The sequence below is a fragment of the Gymnoscopelus microlampas genome (genome assembly GCF_963454915.1).
Source record: "Gymnoscopelus microlampas genome assembly, chromosome: 11".
NCBI lineage: Eukaryota > Metazoa > Chordata > Actinopteri > Myctophiformes > Myctophidae > Gymnoscopelus > Gymnoscopelus microlampas.
This window is the reverse complement of record NC_139948.1, coordinates 21,630,497-21,655,210: the sequence shown is the minus strand read 5'-3', so window position 1 is coordinate 21,655,210 and position 24,714 is coordinate 21,630,497.

The following is a 24,714-nucleotide window of genomic DNA, read 5'->3' as shown; positions in this document are numbered from 1 at the left end:
GCTAATCTCACGGACCAGCTGAGCAGCTTTAGAATCTAAAACCTTCAAAGGCATAAGCCAAACCTTCACTGGTACAGCATTCTCTCCATTTGTTCCCAACAATTGTGGGAGACTTTGGTAGATGTGTATTGCATCATTAAAAGACACCGGGGGGGTGTCAAGAGCAAAGTCCCCATGGAACTTGCAGGAGAATTGATCAGCATGTGCAATGTCTGTGTCTGTCATTTGTAGAGAAGCTTGGCCTCCAAATGAAAGGCTGGGAATCTTATTGATTGCTGCCTTCAGGTTGCCTTCAATTTCTTGACGATTCTCTTCATCAGACACTTGACGGTCAAATACAAAGAAAGCTTGTGCCCCATAAAGGATACCAGTTACAACATGTGTTGCTATGTCTGTGTCAAAAACCTGTGGAAAGACCACATTGCCTCTTCCAAGCTGATTCATCGACAATTGTTCAAATATTGTGGTAGCTTTGTAGTTGAATGTTACTCTAGCCTGATTTTTTGAAGTCTTACAATCATTGAGATATTTGGCAGAGCCAGCGACCTCTACCAGTCCACCCAAGAAACTTGCTTTCAAGGACGCTTCAACATTCAGTGATGAAGTTTTGTCCTCAATGGATTCAGATGCAACTATTTCAAATTCATTGTTGTGCTGGGGCCTTTTTCTTGTATTCTTTTCCAGATCTTCATAATTCCACAATGTAAAGCCTGTAATTGATGGAACAGTGAAGTTAGTAGAGTCAGTAGAATGCCTCTTGGACACAGGCCGAGGCGTGATCAAACTTGGTTTGGTCACCTGTACAAGAGTGTCTGTTGTCAGACCCAAAACAATCACTGACTAAAGGATACAAATTGATGATGTAAGAGCATCAGAAGATGCTTGGAACAAATAAGGATTTTTAGCTATAACTATGAACTGGCTTAACTATGCTTGACTAATCTTGTTTTATATATATATACGTTTATTTTAAAATATACAGTTTAATTCAAGAAATCAACCTGCATCTTTCACTGCACCGAGACATTATTGTCCTCGTCTGTATGTGATGTATAACTTTAACTTGTTCTTTTGTAGGCACCCTGGCGTTTTCTGTTTTGTATTCAATACTTTGTGTCTTTATAAGCTGTTTTGCTATTTGACCTTTCCGTGTCTTATTTGTAACTATAATCTCTAGAATATGGTACAGTACATCATTCTGCAGAGAATACTTTGACCTGCCTTTATATGCTGTATTGTGTCATACTATGATGTTTGCTTTTGAAATCCATGTGAAGGTTTGATGTGATCATTAACCCCTTACACCGTAGTACTAAATATTTCAGTTGACTGGCGTCCTTCAGGGGTCTACACTAGGTCTCCCCCTAATTCCCTTTACACCAAATCTCTTTGGTGAAAATAGCAGATCTACATAGTGCACAATGGATCACGTTGTGAGCTTTTAGACATAAAAGCTCACATTTTCACATTTAGACATAATTTATTGTGACATATTATGCTCAGAATATGGACGCTAGGCTTCATGTAGTTAACTGATTATTATATAGTATCATAATTGGTGGCATGAAGCCAGTAGGCCTACATGCTTGCATATATATATATAATTGTCACAGTAGTTCTTCATTGAAAGCTTTACCTGGAACAAGTGAGTCTTGTCGACAGTCGTAGAGCATTCCAAGACTGAAGGGTCGACCGAGAGCTGCCAGCTCTATAATTCTACTGCCCCCTGGGTCCATGGCTCACGCTGCACTGGAAAAAATACACACACCTCTGTTGTTTTATTCAAACTGTTGGTTAAAACATATTAATATACTCACTAGCTCATAGCTCATAGCGCATGAATAATCGGGAACATTTTAGCACATCTTTGAAAATATATATTTTTAAAGCAAACATTTTTAACTCAAATCTTTGCTTCTGGGGATTCTACAAATGTCTTCTAAATCCTACTTCTTTGAAAAAGAAAAGAAAATACGTTGCTATAATCAGTGGTTCTCAAACTTTTTCATGTCAAGGACCCCCAAAATTATATGAATTTTGGCCGCGGACCCCCATCTAAAATTTTTTTGTTCCAGGGACCCTCCAGAAGTTGTAACAGAGTTAAAAATGTTCGCTACGGAAAAACAGACATTCAAAGATTTGCACACACGATTGTTCAAAAAAATAGCCAAAGAAATCTTAAAATGACACAGATGCACTCTCGGTCTGAATGGGTTAACATACTCTACCATACAGACTGGACAAAATGTACATTTTATTCACATACACACCATAATATAGAGCTTTAATATTGTGTGTAATGCAGGCTATTTATGATTTGTTGAAGCTTATTCTGCAGTTTCTACCATTGAGAGTGTCTGCTAAATGCATACAGCATTATCTAATAGTGACAATAGGAGGGGGAATGGCAAGTTATTTAAGGTAATTTGTGTATTTTGTGTACAAATTAATCCATCTATACAAATTACTGTATATAAAGCTGAAACACCTTGTAAAATAAATGCAAATACAACTTAAGTATATAATTGTGTTCTACTTACAGTAAACCAGGATCTGGTGTGATAGTCAGGATCATCAAGTCTTCACCAGCATCTGATTCCCTGTAATGTAAAATAGCATTGAAGACAGGGCAACAGATCATTTAAAGCATCCAAGTTCCATATAAACCAATATGACCCGCATTTCATCATTGCGGGTACAGTAGGTAGGATTAACACGCTACTACATCTTAAACCAACATGCGTAAAGATGCACACATCTCATTCAACAGCAGATATCCCCTAAATAAAAAAGAGCTTCCTATTATGTGCCAGCTGAAAGTAAATCTTAATTAAAGAGCCTCTATCAAACAAGGATGTCAGTGGCTGGAATGAATGGTCTGTGGCAGGCATATCTTAGGCTGGCTATATCAACTTATCTTGAGGCCTCCAATTAATTAAAACATGTGAACAAATTAGATCTTGTGGCCACAAATAAAATAAAATGAGCGAATTTATATTCTGTGGCCACACAATACAATTTTGAGCACTCAAAATAGTAAAATATATATATAGTTTTCTCTCTCTCTCTCTCTCTCTCTCTCTCTCTCTCTCTCTCTGGCCACTCCGGGGCTCTGTAATAATAACTTATAGGGAACTCCCGGAAATCCAAAAGAAAATAAATTAGATCTTTTTTCTTTCGGCTAAAAGATACCGTATGGTACAAGTAAAACATCAGAACACGCATATAAACAAAGAAGAAAAAAAAACATCGGAAAGAAAATGTCAGAAAATGTAATGAATTTACTTTACTTACAGGCTCACTGCTGCTGATGCTTTGTGACTGTGGACGGTCTACTTGCCATTAAATACACCCCTCTCCCTGTGATGACACCCCAATTTGCATACAAAGCCAAAGAGCAGTAACTATGTTTTTGGACCCACTGACTTATCTATTTGTCTCAAAGGTCAAATTGGCCCTCATTATTTTGAGAGATTAACAATTAGGTGCGTTGTAAATGTAAAGCTATACAAACAAAACTACAGACACATACATGCACATGCAATAACATGCAATAACATTCCCATGTAGGATACAAACAAGTACGTATAACAATACAAACATCTTGGAAAATATATTACAATGTATTAATACAGTTCACAGGACTCATTATAGAGGCAATTATTTTAAAAGCTTGTCGACCAACTTATTGTGTGCGTGCATTTGTGTCTGTGTCTGTGTGTCTCTGTGTGATTAATGCATTATCTCTAGGCTAAATTGTTTATTTGTTTGCTGTTTGTTCCTTTTTGTTGAATGACGACACTTTTTTGTCTAAAAATAATTTGGCTTTGGACTATGGATGAAAATAAATGTTTATCATGGGATGTTATTCAAAGAAAAATGAAAGATCTCCAGCTCATCAAGCTTTCAATCTCACATGAAATTCAGACATAAATCCAATACACTGCAGCATTTATACACTATTTATAAACTATCTCGCCTCCCTCACATGGTCATTTGTTTTATATTTTCAAAAACATTTCGATTGTGTTTGAAAATAGCTTGTTATTTGATGGCTCTCAACATGTTGCATACCGACGTGTTGTGAGCTTGTAGATTTTTTAAAACTGACTTTCCCAAAATAGGGACACCAGGGTTAAAACACCAAGTCGTTAAAATAATAATAAAACATGACATTATATATATTTTTTAATTTTCATTACAGATATTGCAAGAAATGCAACTCTTTTTTAAATTGTGTTTAAGGTAGATTATGTTAAAGGGATAGTTCACCCCCAAAATGACTTTTTTTCTATCGATTAGTCACCCCTTGAATTCAGATTGATTCATGATTTTTCAGTTTTTGTCGCATTCCTAAGCCAATAACAACGTCACAACGATGGTGTGGAGTGTGAACTGAGAGAAGCAAAGGGGTCTTTTCAGGATCAGACTGTGGAACAATGAGTCTCAGTCGACCAAATTTCCTTGAGGGCCCCCCTGACCTTTAGGCCCCTTGGCCCAACAGGCCCGTTCAGTGATCCAGCTCTGGTTTTGCACCTACAAGGTTTCCACCCAACAGTTGTTGTTGTTAATGTTGTTTACCCTGCACATTTGGGTTGGATATACACATCACTTCATCTTTTTTAGGGGTCTCAGTGGCCAAGCAAAGATGAACCTTATCATGTTCCTTGCCTCAATGTTCACCCGTTTCTGATGCTGTCAAAGCACTGAATGGGACATTATCACATTTAGTCAGACGATTGAATGGTCTAGGTGAGATACTGACCGACCCACGTTTTAATCACACTATTGATTGGTTCTAATCAAGAGATACTGACATACCGACAGAGGTGTTTTGCATAAAGTATAGTTCTGGGTTGTAGGTCAGTATCTCACCTACTCAGACCATTCAATCATCTGATTACACGTGATAATGTCTCATTCAGTGCATTGATAGCGTCAGAAGCCGGTGCAATGTTCAATGTTCAAGCTGGAGGATTTCACAACCGCTGTGAAATCCATGTCACTCACCACAGTTCCTCAAATTTTGAAACAGTTTTCTGAGGATTATCTGGAATATGACACTTTAAACATTTTATTACAAAAATATTGCCACCAGGTCATTATGGCCATTTTATGTACAGTATATAAGGATTAAGAATTTATTTTTGTATCCAGGTCCATGTCTCATGCATGTAAAAGAGTTTATGGTTTTTGACTGGAGACAGTACTGAATAACCTGACGCTACCAGATCCAAACAGCTTGCTCCACACATTGTTGTCTTGAGGAACCTGGTTACTCAATACCGCCACCTCTGGCAGGGTCAGGTTAAGTACTGAACCCTTTATATGGACATCAGACAAGAATAAATAAAACACATTGTAAGATGGGTGGCAACGCTAAATAGTAGCATGTTTTAAATAAATGTGTGCGTACGTTCGTGTTCGGTACCTCTCTCATTCGATTCGGGTCGGTGTAAGTAATTGCAATTGTGGCGCAATTACAATATGATGAGCAACATTGACACTTTCTACCTGACAGAGAGCCTTTTGCCTGTTCTTGTGTTTCATTGTCACTACTATTGCTGCTATCTAAACCCTATACTGCTAGAAACCTGGGTGCCACTTTTGATCCTGACCTGAATCTGTAAAACACGTTGACACGCTGTGAGCTTGTAGATCAGCTTTTTTTGTGTGAAAAAAACTACGGTATAGTACAAAGCTATAAATACAAGTGAAAAATAGGGAAAACTCTAACCCTAACACCTAAATCTAACCTCTATATGCCTAATCCCTAACACTAACCCCAACCGGATTTTATTTTATCTTATTGTAAACTCTACAAATGTTTTAATCACAACCATCTTTCTTGTGTGGACCAGGGAAATGGTCCTCTGTGTCACATTCTACTATACTTGTGGGGACATTTGGTCCTCATAAGTATAAAAATACAAGCGCTCTTGCGTGCACGCACACGCACATGCACGCACACGCACACACGCGCACACACACACACACACACACACACACACACACACACGCACACGCACACGCACACGCACACGCACACACACACTCCTCTGTGTTGTATTGTGGGATTTTCCCTGCCTTGTTCATTGACAGATTGGCTAAGAGACACAGAACAGAACAAAGCAGAATATAATCAAGTCATTTTGGATAAAACACAGGTTTCATAACGTAGAATACATCAAAAATATTATAAAAAAAAACCAGATTGAATACATTAAACAACATAAAATAGTCTCATAATAAGACACCATGTCAGAGATCAGAAAAGGATGAACAGTCCTTGGCCTGCACGTGACTATAAAGCCTCCCATCCACTCACAGCCTTATAACATGCATGTTCACTAAATTAAATCAAGGCATGTTCCTTTATGTAGGCACAATGTGTACAAAGCGTTGCGATATAGGCTATACATAATTGTACATAATGAGGCATAATTGGAAAACATTGCATACATCGGTCATGATTTAATCTTCCTATAATGAACAGCACGTCCACCTGTCAGCCACAGGCTCAGAGTTTACAGTAGCACATCTGTGGGTCATGTGAGCGTTCGCACGGAATCATAAATAATAATAATAATAAAAAAAATTATTGTCCCCAAAGGGATATTTGTCTTCACATTATGTTCAAAAACAACAACCAAAAACAACACATAACCATGTAGCACAAAACAACATATCACACAACACAACACCAAGACAATACATGAGGCCCCCACTACACACAGAAAACCATCCGATCAATGGGGCAGTTTGTTAAATGCCACAATGGCTGAGGGGACAAAACTCCTGCTAAAACAAACTATGCTGTAATTGAGTAAGATATCACTTCTGCAAAGTTAAAGGGAAACAGGCATGTGTTAGATACAGATAGATAGATATAGCCTACTAAAGATTAAAAAAAAGAAAAATAGGCTTAGACTGCAAAAATAATTGACAGGGAGTTGGCCATTTAGCTGTCAACTCCACTGACCCAAAACGAAATTGGTCAAACATTGTCATCATTGAATTGTTACCGGGTGTAGCCTGTCATTTTGAACATGACGAGAATAGGTGAAACAATAGACAGAAAGAGAGGAAAAAGAAAAAGACGATGAGACCAAGTGCAAAAATAAATTTGTCTTAGTTCAGACCCGAGGCTGTACCATGTGTTGGTCAGTCAGTCAAAAATACTGGTAAACTAGTTGCCTAATTTACAATGCTTGCCATGTAAATTAAATTATGTAGTTAGTCAAGAAGTCACCCTGCCAGGAAATGACAGGTGCTGGTGCAACATTTTAAATGCATGCATAGCATGTAGGCTAACACAGTAATGTGGACTATTTAATGCTCAAGCAGCATTTTTGCTGTCCGGCAGGAACCAATTAACTCCAAAATGTTCATTTTTCAGGAAATGAAAAAACAAAACAAAAAGTGGAGTTATGAGGTTTTGTTCATCACTGATAAGAACAGCTGAATGGACCTCCAAGCTCACAATGAGGTTAAAAAGGTCAAAAGGGGGTGGAACCTGGAGTCAGCAAAACCATGCAGCTAACTCCACCCCCCTTTGGTGGAGTTAGTCGGTTTAGCAGACAGTTTGAGGATCCAATGGAGTTAGCTGGTTTTGTCAGAAGCGCTTTTTAATACTTTTCATTGGTTCAATATTATTTGAACCAACACACAGATGTAAAGAGTGTTCAATAGCACTTATTTATGAAAAAAAAGAAAAAGTGCAAACATGGAGTTGTGCTGGTTTCTGCCCAACAGCAACTAGATGATGCTGATAGTATATTTGGCCAGTCGCTGTAAGACTCATTTGGCTGCACTGTAAAGTGTTGTTGGGTTTAATGGTTTTGAAATATATGGAACAATATTCTTGCATTCTTAAAATCTTAAAAGGATCTAACATTTAATATCTCCGCTCAGAAACAAACAAGACAATGGCATAATCGAGTCACTGGTAACAGCATGGTACCAGGACATTTCCTACCATTACAGTGCATTGTTGACGGTTTTTCAGCTTTCAGCCAGATCTAAATAATGAAGGAATAAAGGTCTGAGGAAAATACACAAACATCAAAGCGAGGGAAATCATAACATACTGTTAAAGACTGTGCTGAAGGAAGAGGATGAGACCGAGCACAAAAATAAAATATAGGCTTGACGTTCTGAGCACATGGATTTCCAAATGTGCATCTCTTGCATCTCGCCGTGTTTTGTTCTCTTGTGCTGTTGTTCCGTACTGTATCTCTTTCATGCCTCCTGCCCTCATCTACAGTACATGCTTTTCTGTCCATGAACTGGGCTTTTATCAGAAAGACCTTGTTCAATTACATTTCAAGTCTTGCACTCCCAACACATCTAGGGACAGATAGGTAAAAGTAATTACAACGTTCAGATACAACTGCCAACCTTTTTTTTAACAGTGTACAAAGCATTACATTGTCACTTCAAGGTAATCATGAATGCAACGATTCCACTCACCTCTATAATGACTGAATTCCGAACATTGCTGGCTCACAATAACCTTAGCCGTTTTGTTTGTTTGTTTGAATTTCATTCTTCATGAGTGGAGGATCTTTTGTTCTACAGCTTGCATCACCGTATCACGCCAGATAAAACACATTTGTGTCCCAATGTGAATCAGGTGGAGTGGAGGACCCAAATGCAGGATGAGGCAGACTACACTGACAAACACTAGGAGATACAAGGAATCAAGGAATCTATCCATTTTCAGGTTTCTGATCCAGTCCGAGCGGAAATAACTTTATGTCATCAGGCGGCCGGAACACACGACTGGAACCTCCGGGAAATGATTCCCCTTCTTTAAAATGGGTTTAGTTTGGTATAATCGTTTAGTTTCTTTTGGTATAATAATCGTTTGGTATGGTGCGAGGGGAACAAAAACAATGCGACGCCAACCTGAACACACTGAACACACCACCGGATCTTTTTTTCCTTTTTTCTAAACCGGATCACACGGGCCAGTTTGGAACAAATACCAGGCTTTCCTCCGTGGTGACGTGAGGTTAGGGGACAAATAGAACGCAGGTGGAGATAACGACAGTGGCGTAACGCAGAATTGCGGGGCCTCCCCGCGGGAGTTTCATGTGCGTGCACAACTTGTGCACGCACATGAAAAATCGGGTCTAATTCGGGTCTAATTCGGGTCTAATTCGGTTCTATTTGACCAATATAAATCAACTTTTTTCTTTTTTTTAGCTGTAAAAATATTTGTATCAGCGCAGGCGGGGCCCCCCCTGCTGGTGGCCCCCCCGCACCGCATTGCTTGCTACCCCTCCGTTACGCCACTGGATAACGAAGACAAGTAACAGCAGCAAGAGATGAAACCAGGACACACTAGAACATACAACAAACAAATAAAAGGTAAGACCCTTACTAAAAATAAGGAACAAGGATACATTACTTCAATATTAAAGGAACACAGTAAAACACTAACTATAACTAAGAAACAATGAACACAACAAGACACAGCATGGAGACAGAACAAGGCACGGATCGTGACAAGTTTTCCTCATTCTACCACAGGGATTTGTGTCAGGTATCCACATGGTACCATTTACTCATGAGAATTCTAACTGTTCAGACTATTAATATGCATGGGGACATGTTGGTGCCTAAGGGCAATTATAAACTCTACTCACTGCAGCTGTGTGCGCATGTGTATTCACTTTGTACAGTACACAGACATAAACACACCGGTACATATGTGGGGACAGACAGACAGACCTGCATTTCTAGATTACTCGCCTCCTACAGAGCCACATCGTAATAACTCACTGTTCTTTTCAGTGGGTGAACAAAGGCCTGGAGAGAGATGTAGTGTCGATATGGCATGTGTTGACTTTCATAAGCTCAGTGGCCATATCACTGCACCTTCATGCTGCTATGGCCCAAGCATAATTAAAGAGCTGCACATTATCCCTGGCGCTTAGCAAGGCCTGGGCTCAGTAAGAGGAGTAAAGCAGTGGAAAAGGTTAGCGTTGAACAACTAGAACGCTAAGGACTGGCCAGCTATAACCCTCACAAGAACACCCAAACACACGCACACACACACGCACACACACGCACACACACGCAATCTTGCCCGCACTCTTGCCCGCACGCCCGCACGCACGTACGCACGCGCGCACGCACGCACCCACGCACTCACTCACTCACTCACATGCACACACACACACACACGCGCGCGCACTCACGCACGCACAGAAACACCCACATGCACACACACACACACACACACACACACACACACACATGCGTGTGCACGCTCGCACATACATACATACCATACACACACGCAGGATGGACAAGCTGTCCTCTCCCACAACTCAGGATACAAAGCAGAACAATCTGACCTGTGTCGTGTGTGTGTGTGTGTGTGTGTGTGTGTGTGTGTGTGTGTGTGTGTGTGTGTGTGTGTGTGTGTGTGTGTGTGTGTGTGTGTGTGTGTGTGTGTGTGTGTGTGTGTGTGTGTGTGTGTGTGTAGTTGAGCATGTATTTGTACCTTGATTCATTTTTCCAATAGTGTTCTTCTGCATCCTAACAGAACAGCTGAGCTGCGCACACATAGTTTCCGTGCTCTCATTCGGTACAGAGACACAATGCCCTTTTTCCATTACTTGTACATAACGAAAACTGTGATCTCCTTGCTTTGGACACTCCCTCCTTCAGACAGCACACTCACAGATCCCGTTTAATTCCCACCATTTATATGCAAGGACAGATAACACGGTGCACAATGCTCTGTCTGTGGTTCCCTTTGGGGAGAGGAAGAGAGTCTGAGGGAACAGATTACAACATTGCACATTTAGTCATGAGAACATGCTATTCCAGCGGCTTCTGCCCTCAACAGGGATGCTGCTGGTTAATCCTATTAAAGTGTAGATGGGTTGGTAGTGGGTGGCAATGGAAAAGGATAACAGCTCATTTCAGATACAGACACACAGTGACGCCCATTGGGAACCGAGGCACATTTAATTTTCCCTTATTCATTGCATATGACAGTGCACAAAGCAGGTCGTTCTGAGGCTGCCTTGGTTGGTTGTGCAGTTTAAAACCTACAGTATAGTCCACATGTACACGGGTATATGAAAGGAAAAAAATCCTGCCTTCATAAGCATGGTTATAAAATATAATCTCTGTCCACATAAAATCGCAAAATGATGACAGCCGGTCAACACCTGACAGTCTCGCGATGACAGCTACTGCCCAGTCAGAAAATATCATGTGCACATCGAAAAACAATGTTTGTAATTATTCAAAGTTAGTGTTTATTTATGCACTTGTCCACCCGGCTATCACTGACTTCAATACATTCCAATTCCATCACTCATAGGCTCCAGTTTGCTTCCCAGTTGCTAGAATGTAGCGAGACTTACAGTCCACTATCAGAACAAAATCAGCGACGTTGTCGGTGGCATCTGTCATTCACAGTTTGTATTACCTCTACCAGAGCAAAATACTATTTCTGGTCAATAGATGTTCCTGAGGGACCAAAAAATAAATACAAAATAAATGTTCCAGACAATAATGACTACAAAGTACATACCTACCCTCTCTGACATTGCGTGCACAGGTTGCTGACTCAATTGCATGATGTTCTAGAAATAGCTCAGCTGTAATCTCTCAAGAACAGATTCAGCACCTGTCGGTAGCCGTGTTGACAACCCATGCACATTGGCTACAAGTGGGCGTGCCATCAGATCAGGAAGCAGGCCGCGCTTTACCCAATCAAATGTAGTGGCCGGGATTTACATGTGTGCGGCTCGTTCCCCACTGGAAACAAACCGAAACTCATTTAACAATAGCGTCCTCGGAGCCGACAAAACCACGGAAAGTTAGTAACATTTTAACTTGCTCTTTCATAGAAACAAGTGGGCTTATAACCAAAGAGATCCATGTTCTTTGGGAGAAATGGTGTTAGTGTTCCGTGGAGAAATATTGTTAGTGGGAATGAAAACATAGTCGCACCAACGGAAGTGGAAGGCTGAAGGCAGACCAAAATCCCGGTTTCCCTGAGCACGGGTCCTCCGTACAGCTCCACCCAGAGTCAAATGAACAAGTGAAAAACAGCAGAGGGCACTGTTTTCCCTTTTTATTTGACGATGGGTTCCCAGATTGAGCTCATTGTGACTCAAGAGTTACTGGTTCAAATCTATAATTCTGTTGAGGAAGTCTGGAATGGAAAAGTGAAAGTGAACAAGTTGCACTTTCCCCACCCCTAACCACCACTCAAGTAATTACGCATAGCACAGCCCCTATAACTCTGCAGGGTTGAATTTTTGTGTGCACTTACCAGAGTTCGTTCACAATACCACTGGCATTTGTACCAAACCCTTTTCACAGCAGACATTTTGATTGGTAAACACAGCTGAAGGCAATAACCCGAATGAAACACACCCACAACTACCTTCAGCTGTGTTTACCTGTCAAAATTGCTGCTGTGAAAAATTGCCACTTGGTCAGACTCCACAGTCGGTAGCCTTTTCCAATAGTCTTAGCTCCTAAAGGCCAGTACACACCAATGCAGGTAGCAAGGAACCATGGAAGCATGGCAGAGATATTAGCATCAATATGGCTCCATATGGAACCATGAGGATGAATCATTTATGTTTGTACATTTGTAGTTAATTCTATTGTGACCTGTTTATAAATTGCATTTACCCACCCAAAATATACATCTGGTATCCCCCCCAAGGCCCAAAATAACAAAAATACATACATACATAAATGCATGAAATACTTTCATTTTATTTACTTTATTTTTAATTTAACATTTTCAGATTATTATTATTATTATCCCCCCCAAGGCCCAAAATAACAAAAATACATACATACATAAATACATGAAATACTTTCATTTTATTTACTTTATTTTATTTTTATTTTTAACTTAACATTTTCAGATTATTATTTTAGCGTCACACCAAGATGGCGGCAGAGCTGCCCCAGAGCTACCGCTACGCCATCTAGCGGTGATGCCAATAATTTAAGGATGGTCATCTCTTGGTATATCTATGGAACCTCTTTAATGTGCATCACTGACAACCCAAAATGGAGGTCAGAATCAGACTTCTTCACCTGTCTCCCAATATGGTGAAGAGGGAGGAACAATGGCGGTACCGTATGTGTGACGCTATCAATCCCCACTGTTGAGATGACCACGTGTGTGCTTGCATGTTTGTGTTTATGCATGGTGTAGGACCTCATAATGAGTGTGCTTGCATGTCAAATTGTCAATGCAGCTATAGTGTTTTTGAATGGTCATTATGCCAGGAAGAGTGGTCCTTCACCCACACAGAACTGAGCACATACAGTGAAGCAATATCTGACGTCTGATGTTGTTCCCCGGATGGTTCACACATGGAGACACGTGCCCAGCACACATTGAAACCCATTATTGACACTGCGACACACTTACATACAGCCACACACGCATGCACACGCACACACACACACACACACACACACACACACACACACACACACACACACACACACACACACACATGCACGAACGCACACACCACATTTGTTCTAAAACACAGCATGTGCTGCAACCACTTTCACATTGATAACAGGCTCCAGACACAAGCTGTAGTATCTGCCTCGTAGCGTGCATTTTAAGTGGAAACAGGATTGTAACACACTTAAGAGAATTGGCCCATGACAACACCTTTTTTAAGACTGTGGAGTGGAACTGTACTCCTCCATGGCATTGCTTGCGTTCCAAGAAGCACGTGCAGCATAGCTCTTGTGATAAACAATGAGTCACAATGAGTTCCCTGAAGAGTAAAGGCAATCATCTTTGAATGCATATGTAGTGTCATTCAACCATATGGATTCCAAAACGTCTTTGTTGGCGCGCTTAGTGAAGAGCATGCTGCGTAACCATGTATGGGATGTACAGTACACTTAATTAGAACCCATAACTAGAATCAAAAGTGGTTTATTTACAAGCAGCAAAACGTTGTTGTGATATGAAAGTCTGTGCAACAACAGCAATACAATACATAATAAATATACATAATAATAATAATAATAACTAGAAAAAGTGCCAGGTCAGGTAGGTTATTGTGGGCCAGCAATGTTCGGAATTCTGAATAAACGGTGCATTCATATAACACCTTTATCCAATGCGGTTTAACATGTGCATTACATTCACCCATTCACGCACACATTCACACACCGATGGTGGAGGAAACCATGCAAGGCACCAAACTGCTCATAGGGAGCAGTTAGGGGTTCAGTGTCTTGCTCAAGGACACTTCGACTGTAACACTGGGGGAGCCGGGGATCGAACTGGGAAAACTCCCTATTCCCAAGAGGCACGCAACCTCCTAAGCCACTGCCGCCCGCCAACTCAGTAGATCAGTTACTTGTGCTATTTGTCCTACAATGTCTGGCAGCAGTGTGAATACAACCGGCACACACACACACACACACACACACACCCACACCCATTAGTACGAGTAGGCCTGCCACGTATGCCATGACAATGGCCTGTATGTCATGTTGGTCCACAAAGTAATCAATATCAAGACAGTACTGAATCGAGTCTTACTGTATCACCTCAAAATTTCAAATGAACTGTATTTTAGTGTACTGTTTAGCTTTAAAAAACAGATTGCTAACGCACGCCAGCCGTGTTTGTTTACCTTTACCCAACATAATAGCACCGCCCTCTAGTGTCCATAACGAATCATAGCTCTGTGTGGAAGATTGATTGATAGGTGGATGTTATTATTGATGATATTATTGGTTAAACCGGTTAGTGATGTTTTTGTTGATTGGAGTTTTGATATAGAAATATGGTACACAAACATTGAAGCTTTTCATTTTCTTTGGCATCTATCATTAACTGTGACCCCATTATGACCGCAGATAAGCTCTAAAAGGGTGAAAAAAACATTTAATGTAAGCTCATCTTTAAGTCCTGATAATATTTGAGGAGGCAAGGCAACCAGGCCACATTTTGCTGGGCATCTCCTCCCACAGTCTTCATTCAAAAGTGGACAAATACTTGCTTGTTCAGTGCACAGAAAAGAAAGTGTGTTTGATGTGTTTAGACAGCGTCAAAGAGTGTGGGCAGACAAAAGGTGGCCTAGCAACAGAACAGGAGGCTTTTTTTAATGGCAAACCTTATCCTTCAAGTGTTTGAAAACGGTTGCATTTGACGTGTGCCTGGTTAAAAATAGATGAGAGAAAGAAGATAGTCTTATTTGATAAAGCAAGTTATAGCCTGGCTAAATCACATCCCCTATTCTGTTTGCATGTCTAAATATACACCGAGTAATAACATGTCTTGGACTAATTATAATAAATAATCACCAACAGTGTTTCATCTGGGTGTCTTCAATTACAGACTCCCCCCACCTCCCTTTCAGTGTCTGGCAAAACGTCATGGATCAACCTCTCAGCTAAAAGTTTGTGTCCACTGGCTTAGAGACGTACAGATATGGGGTGAGTTAAAAATGTTCAAAGCAAAATCATTTGACAGACCTAAAAGCATATAGTGACTGGTTGGAATGAAGAAAACTACTGAGTGAGTGGGCAGGTCTCAGGTAACAATTCTTGACACTTTAGGAACTACTCTATGAAAAACAGCTATGTGCCTCCTTTTCACAAATACATATTTCTGTTTGTTTGCATGGATGGCTGTGGAAAACACAGATGAATGAATGCTCCATGATGTTTATTAAAAGGTGTTGAGCATCACATACAACTGTCAATCATTCTTCTACACAGAGCTATGATCATGGAGGTATTTAAAGACCTGGAGATGGCATCCAAGCATGACCGGCTGTTCTTTTATTCCAATGAAACTTGGTCACCCAGCCATGGCTATGATTCAATATGCTACACACTAGAGGGTTGTTCTATACTCTATGCCACACAAACAATTCTTGTTTTAAACTTGATTCACCACTGCTTTATATGTTTTTTTTGTTTTACTTTAAGGACCGACTTGACATCCAGGCGGGTCGTGGTAGTCTCCAATGCCCCTAATGCCGGTTATAACAGATGCTCATATGCAGACATTTCATGTCATCTTTAAAAGCAGAGCAGCAATCAGATTTGGCATTACCCGCAGGTGCTGCACCAGAGTGCCATCCCCTGTGGCTGTGTTTAAAGCCAAACCATACCCCACCCGCCCAAAGTGAACAGTACAGCACACACAGTTCATGATGTTGTAGACATCTTGGCAGCAGGTGGTTATCATTGTGCAGTGCGCGTATAGCTGCTGTCTGGAACGTGTGCCCGTTTGTAGTGTGTACACAGAGAGAGGACCACTTATCTGATCGACTTCATAGGCCTACTCAACAATGCACTTGTGTGAAATGAACAGCCAAATGAACAGTTCTCGAGACATGCTAACGAGAGGCAGACAACCGTACATTTGTTGATGAATTGAATACATAGGACCACAATGGAAACTAGTCCTCAGGATTTTTTTGGTGTATAGGCTATTACTGCACCTCCGTGCTGTTTACATTTTTTGACAAATAAAGTATCCAACGTACAGAGATGCCTGGAATGTATGGATAGATTTCAGACAGGTCGGTGTAGAGAGACAGGAGGCCAAGGGCAAAGAGAGATGCAAGACAAAGACGTATGTCGTATTCAAACCAGAGACCAAGGAGCACTTACTGGCTCACCAGACACCCCAACTGTCCCTTATCATAACTTTTCCATTAACTCACCACCAGCCATCAGCCTGTCGTGTTCAATTCCTGCTGGGCTGAGTACAAAGAGAGGGCGAGCAGCGGCCATGGCTATATGGGAGGGCTAATTGGGGATCATTAGCAGCAGACACTGGAAATCACACAGGAAAATGGAGACTCATACACGAAATCAAAGCTAGCTGGCATGGAGTAGATGACGCTCTTCTCTCACTTTTGCTCATTAAACCATTTACGGGCTATTTATATACACCATGCAGCTTCACATCTGGATCTCTGCTGGATTTAAATATAGCCTTTTGTACTTTTGTACATAGCTGCCATGTCCTCATATAGGCTACTGTACTGTAGGAGTGAGGAGGTTGGAAATTGCATTGCTGATTTTGTATGACTAAAAGATCTGAGGTCGGTCGTTGGTCTGTTGGTCTGTTGGTCTCATGGTCTGTCCAACACTTTACCCACCAACAAGATATCTCCAGAACTACTGGCTGGGTTTCTATGGGATTTTCTGTGTATCTTGATGTTCCACAGAACATGCACTACTGATTCAGCGGACCCAGTGGCCTTTTCTCTAACACCACCCTTAGACCAAAACATCCACTTTTACAGAAGATCAAAACCTAATGGGGGGGGATAGCCATGAAACTTGCCGAGCACATTCATGCTCCCCATGAGGATAAACCCTAACCATTGAGTGACCCCGTGACCTTGCCTCTTGGACCCCCGTCAGGCCAAAATGTAAACTCATGTCGAGGTATCTCATAATCTAAATAGGCATATTTGATTTTGGTCACTCTATGGCCTTTCCTCTATTCCATGTGATTCTCCCCTGTGACATGTTTATTTTTTCAGTTTTTGTTTTTGAAAAATAGTGAAAAATCTTTAAAAGATGTCTTGGCCTATAATGACCCAAAATAGGGGTGCCATGTGAAAGTGGTTAATCTTTTCCTCATAACATCTCCCAATGATGGACAGATATGTACTTTCTCCACCACTGATCATTTCAACAAGCTGGCTCAAATCCTTCCTTGATTAGTACACACACCCACACACACACACACACACACACACACAGAAGTAGGTGGATTTAGGTGGGTCACTGGTCACTAGCTCAGGCAGTCACTAAACAATGGGCCCAGCTGTCACATGAGGAGACAGGTTGTACTGTGGACGTATTCACACGTGGCTATGGCTATCACGAGACTTAATGATAACTGGACACACACCTTAAGGTGTGTGTGTGTGTGTGTGTGTGTGTGTGTGTGTGTGTGTGTGTGTGTGTGTGTGTGTGTGTGTGTGTGTGTGCGCGCGCGTCCATGTTTACATTTGTCGCCTAGCATTCACAAGGTAATCACTTATGACACACGGTTAGAATGTGTTGAACCAATGAAAATGAAAGTCACGGGCAAAGACATTTTGAAGGTGATCACATTTTGCTGTTTGCAGAATATCAGGGGTTGGGAATGGAATTGTTTTCTCAAGATGAAACTAATGAACCCCCAGTGTCAAATGGAGGGCAGAAGATGGAGAACAAAGTAAATTGCAAAATAAATTCAAGGAAGGCAAAAGCAGTGGAAGTCCTATAGAGTTGCATTTGCGAGAGGTTAGGTGTTAATACATGTACTGTACCCACCGGTCCAGATACATCACGGGCCAAGTACAGCAGAAAGAACACAGAGGAACATCATCATACTGTACTCAGTGAGTGAAAAAAAAAGGGAAAATAGCAGTCAACCACTTGAACCCCAGTACGCCTATTCTGGACGGAACACTGATCTACAAGCTCACAACGTGTTGCAATGCCCTGTGACGCACAGCAAACTTGTAGATCACCTATTTTTGGCATAGAGATATGGTGTAGATGGGGATTAAAAAAAACTGTACAAGTACAGTTGTAACTCAGGTTCGTATGACAATTTATATGCCTGCTTTCTAATATGTCCCACGCTGGTGTCCCACGTCGGTGTCCTGTGCTAGTAACATGCAGTGGTGGAAAAAGTACTCAATTTTTTAACTTAAATAAAAGTATCAATACTGCAATATAGAAGTACTCCATTACAACTAATAGTCCGGAATTTAAAATTAACTTGAGTAAAAGTACAAAAGTATTGGTATCAAAATGTACTTAAAGTACCAAAAGTAAAAGTACAAAAATGTTTGAAAATAGCAGATCTACAAGCTCACAACGCGTCGCGATGCGACACGTTGCCTAGGTGTAAAATAGGGTATATAGCCTAGGTATAAAATAGGGCTGAAGTGGTTAATGTATGTAGTAAAGTATTGGAAATTAGAAATACTCAAGTAAAGTACAAATACCTCAACACTTTACTTAAGTACAGTACTTAAGTAAATGTAGTTATAGTTACTTTCCACCACTGGTAACATGTGGCAGTGTCCTGCACCAGTGTCATGCGCTGGCGCAGGACATACGTATAGCCGTACAAGTAGCGTGGGCCACTATCGTCACTGATGTCTCTGACTGCAGTCAGCTATAACTGTATGTGAACTTATAGCTAGAAAGGAAAAGCAGCAACACTATGAGAGGTTGACCAGACAGGTGTGCGAGTTACAGTAGATGTTTTTTATTCCAGAAAGCGCAGAAGTCCACGGGCAAGAGGTTAGCCGTCATACTCTGTGACATCCAGACCTTTATAGCAGAATTACTCATCCCCTATTCTCCTCTGTTCTTCTATACAAGGCAATGATCTATTCTTATGCTATCAATCAGCAATCCCACTTCTCTACAATTGCTCATTCCTTTCTATTCTTCTTATTGTTATTTTCGAGCTGCGTTAACTTCCCGCGTTCGCGCGTCTTACTTGTCTATTCTTATGCTATCAATCAGCAATCATAACCTGTCCACGACCTGTTCTCATGTCTCCTCTGTCTCCTTCCCATCTTTTAGTCCCACCTTAGAGACACACACGCACGCATAAATATACTGACAATTTTGCCGACTAGTGGAGAAGGGGACTAGTGGAGAAGATATCCAGTAGAACTAAAAGACTAGAAGTCTTTTGGTTTGGTTGCGCTCGGGTGATCCACTCTGAAAATAGCAGATCTACAAGCTCACGACGCGTCACGCGTTGAGAGCTTGTCGATCGGCTATTTTCAGCATGCAACCAAGTGTAAAATCAGCCATTACGACGCCATCAAGGCACCGACAAAATACATTATAGTTATAGTCGACTAAATCAACTGTAGATTTAGTCGACTATAATCTTATGATATTTAGTCGACTAAAACTAGACAAAAACTAAAACATTTGAGATGACTAAAATATGACTAAAACTAAATGGAAGTTTATTCAAAAGACTATGACTAAAACTAAATCAAGATTTGCTGTCAAAATGAACACTTCCATGTATAGTATGGATATGGATGCTGTGTATTTTTCCAGATTTCTTTAACAGGTGCTCACTACTGTTAAGACCACTGTAGGGGTGCAACAGCTAATCGGACTTACCAATCTAATCGATCATAAGAAAAATAAACAATTAAAAAAAATACAATTATCTATTTTGAGAAACAAAATATCTTTTGATATAGGCTAATGTTCTCTCAAAATAGCAAAACTAGCACATATACAAGCTCACACAATAAAGTATAACCTAGGTCGTAAGTGGTTAATCAGACTAGTCGATTTAGTCATTTGAATCGTTTGAATGTCGATAAATTGATATTAAAATACACACTTCTGGATTATTTTATTAATCGAAAAAGGTATTCAATAGAATAATCGCTATGAAAATAATCAACAGTTGCAGCCCTAGACCAACTGGTTATATTGCACTGGACTAATAAGAGCCAGCTTTGTGTTATTTTAAACTTATACTAAAACAACAACAAAAATAGTGAATGTCAAAATAAATCAAAAATATTTATATAAAAACGTTGGCAGAGGCAGAAGATCAAATTGAATACTCTGTTGAACCCTCCGTCAAAGTTAAACTATAGGCTACAAAGAAAAATACATTGCAGGTTAAATTTGTGTTTTTTTGTATGCGGTTACTTTTCAATGAATTGAGTACAAAGGACCCCAATGGAAACAAGCCATAGTGCTTTCTTGGGTTTAAAATCCTCTTACCAGACCTTGAACTGTACTTCCCTGTGCTCGTCTTTGCAAACTGTTAATAAAGTACTCAATCAAAACAAACAAACACACAAGAGTACAATAATTTTGTTCTGGTTTCCTCGGACATTGTAGCACCTTGTAGTAATAAATATATAACAACAATGAAATAAGAAGAAAAAGGAATAATCAGATAATCGAAGAACAGCATCAATATCAAGACTGGTGTTTGTCTGCTGGTCCTATAGCACTTACATGGTGCTTGAAAGTACTGTGGACATTCAATGGACATTTTTATGATAAAATGAGCCAAACCTAATGTTCACTAAGTAAGTAAGTAAGTAAGTAAGTATATGGAATGATCTGAACATTTTGATAGAGAGGCGGAAACTTGTGTCCTGGATGAACTTAACCACTCTGTAACTGTTTCATGGAAAAACTGTCAGGGTGAACAGAGGGTTCAATCAGAGCTGATTTCAGACACATTTCCGTTCTTTTTTTTTCTGTTCCTGCACACAGATTATCATCTTCTCACAGCGTTTGACTCTATAATGAACAATGCAAATTGTCCATTAAGCACATTCTTATACCAGCTAATTGTACCCTAGATTCCATGGATTTGCAAGTGGCACGTGCGCTAACAAGAGAGGAAGGAAATCATGTGAGGATGGGATGGAGTAGAGAGGTGAAAGAAAGTAGAATCTACATCCGAAAGCAATAATTGATAATTGGAGGAATGAACAGACAGACAGACAGATTTTTTAAATATAATATTCTATAGTATATTTTTTCTTTTCAAGAGAATGGCTGCCTTTTGAGAAAATCAACTGACAGATACGGTAGGTGTTGCAAATCAACAGATTCAGGGCAAAGACGTCACATTTACAACTTCTTTTTCCACCACCACATACTTCTCCAATCTGTCCTCTGGGGCAGCTGCTCTCCAAAACTATACGACCTATCCCATTAAATTGTCCTTGCGGGAACATTATAAGCTCTCCTGTTATGGATGCATTTTGTATGTTTATAAGGCTGGAGTGGACAATAGCCCATTGAGTATAGTACTGTTGGACGTGGGTTCATCTGGCATCATGGAGAATTGGCTCCCAAAGTGAGCCACATTGTTTGTCCTTCCTTCCTTCCATTACGCACTGAAAGGCCTAAGTGCTTTTCCTCCTGCCCTATTAGAGTATGCACACCTACATGTGGCCCTGGCACCATTTGTCTAGTGCAACACTAAAACACCTTGAACAACTTAACTTACTTAAGATGCAATCCATTTACTGTCTGTGTCTCATTGTTGTCTTACATACCGTGCACATACATGCCATCACATGTGCCACAACGCAATGTTTAACCCATTAAAAATCAGGAACGCATCTGTGTAACCACTTTAACCATTATTTTATACTTTGGCTATTCAAAAATTGCAGATATACAATGCCGCGCTATGAGCTTGTATATCTGCTATTTTTGAAAAATCGTGACAATTTGTGAAAATCTTTGAATATATATATATTTTTTAAAGCTAACATTTTTTACTCAAATCTTTGCTTCCGGGGGGTCCCTGGAACAACATATTTTCAGATGGGGGTCCGTGGCCAAATACATATCATTTTGGGGGCCCTTGACATGAAAAGGTTTCAGAACCAATATAGCAACACACGTTTTTTCAAAAAACAGGAGCAAAGATTTGAGTTACAAATGTTCGCTTTAGAAGATATATATTCAAAGATTTGCACACATTTTCACGATTTATTTTTTCAAAAATAGCAGATCTACAAGCTGAGTGCCGCGCTGTGCGCTTGTAGATCTGCTATTTTTGAATAGCCAAAGTATAAGATAATGGTTAAAGATGCTTTCCCGGTCTTAATGGGTTAAGACTTATTGAATTGAGACAATCAATAGAGTGCACATGTTTGTATAACAAATGTGGCACTGACATACTGCGGCATGTGAATGAGCTTATTGATGGCAAGCACAGTATGATAGAATTGAGGCAACAAAGGAGATAAGATACAATGATCCATTTACTGTCTGTGTCTCATTGTTGTTGCATGTAGCCCTTCTTTATACTGTGCAAAACTATGCCACAACTTGTTTAACGCATTAAAACCGGGAACACAACTGTGTAACCACTTTAACCATTATTTTATACTTTGGCGATTCAAAAATAGCAGATATACAAGCTCTGCTATGAGCTTGTAGATCTGCTATTTTTGAAAAATGATGTTTTTTTTTGTGCAAATCTTTGAATATATATATATTTTTAAGCGAACATTTTTAACTCAAATCTTTGCTTCTGGGGGGGGCGGGGGGGGGGGGGGGGGGGGTCCCTGGAACAACATATTTTGAGATGGGGGTCCGCGGCCAAATACATATTTTGGGGGCCCTTGACATGAAAAGGTTGGAGATTTGTAGAATCCCCAGAAGCAAAGATTTGAGTTACAAATGTTCGCTTTTAAAAATATATATATTCAAAGATTTGAGCTTGCATATCTGCTATTCTTGAATATCCAAAGTATATAATGGTTAAAGTGGTTCAAATCTAAAATGACAGATGCTTTGTCGCTCTTAATGGGTTAAGACTTATTGATTGAGTGCACATGTTTGTATACAAGTGTGGCACTGAAATACAATTGAACCTTTTAAACTTTTACATTATTGATGGCAAGTATGATAGAATTTAGGTCAAGATAAGTTTGAGTTATAAAATTACTATTATATAAATAGCCTTCATTTGTTCATCCTCTGAATGATGTGTTTTTATGTGACTTAAGGCCTTGATACACGTATCCGTTTTTGTATCGAGAGAAAGAGGGGAAAAAGCAGAGGGAAAGTGATTGGTTTTACTGATAAATGAATGGTGACTCTGCTACATGTTGCACATTCCAACATGCTACATACCACATACAGTACGTACTAATGAATAGAGTGCACATGTTTGTATAAAAATGTGGCTCTGACATACTGCGGCATCATATGTGAATGAGCTACGTACTGTATGTGTGGACATTGATGGCAAGTATGATAGAATTTAGGTCAAGATAAGTTTGAGTATGTCAGTATGACTCACTCATATAATATATAACCTTCATTTATTCATCCTATGAATGTGTAATAAGTACTCAAACTAAAAAATACAGACAAACAGAGGAAAAGTTTGAGAGAAATTGCATGCTGTGTTCATAATTTGAGGCATTTTGTTCAAAACGGAGCACTCCTGCAAACTTTGGAAGCCATTTTTAGCCAATCAGGATGGAATATGAAAAATCTGAAAAACCTGTTTTGTTTAATGACTATAGAGATACTGTGTACCGATTTGCGTGACGCTTGGACAAAATCTATAGGAGTACTGTCAAAAAATGTGTTTTGCAAAAAACGGCCTCCTGGTGGCGCTATAGCAGGCCCATGTAAAACATTTGGGGCAGAGGTTTTAAATTGGCATCCAGGGAGTGTGTGTGCACATTTTCACTGCGATCAAGCCAACGGAGCCAGAGATTAGCTGGTCACAGACAGACGGACGGACGGACGGACGGACGGACGGACGGACAGACGGACGGACGGACGGACGGACAGGGTGCAAAACATACTCTCTCGCCATGCCTTACGGCCTGGCGGAGACAATGACTGTCTCATATATAACCTTCATTTGTTCATGCTCTCAATATTGTTTATGGAATTGAATCCAATCCAAATAGCATAACATGTAAAATGTTGCTTTGTGACATATTTGTGGAGTGACAAGGAGTAGGATAGTTTGACCTCATTTAGAGTTAAAGATGGAGTGCCATGATATTTTTCAACCCTAAAACCTGATCATAAGGTATTATTATTATGTAAGGATTTTTTTCAAAAAAAAAAATAAGTGTACAGAAATTGTAAAAAAAAATAAAAATTATGTGGACACGCCTCCAGTTCATTAAGTATGCCTGGTTCTCACCTTAG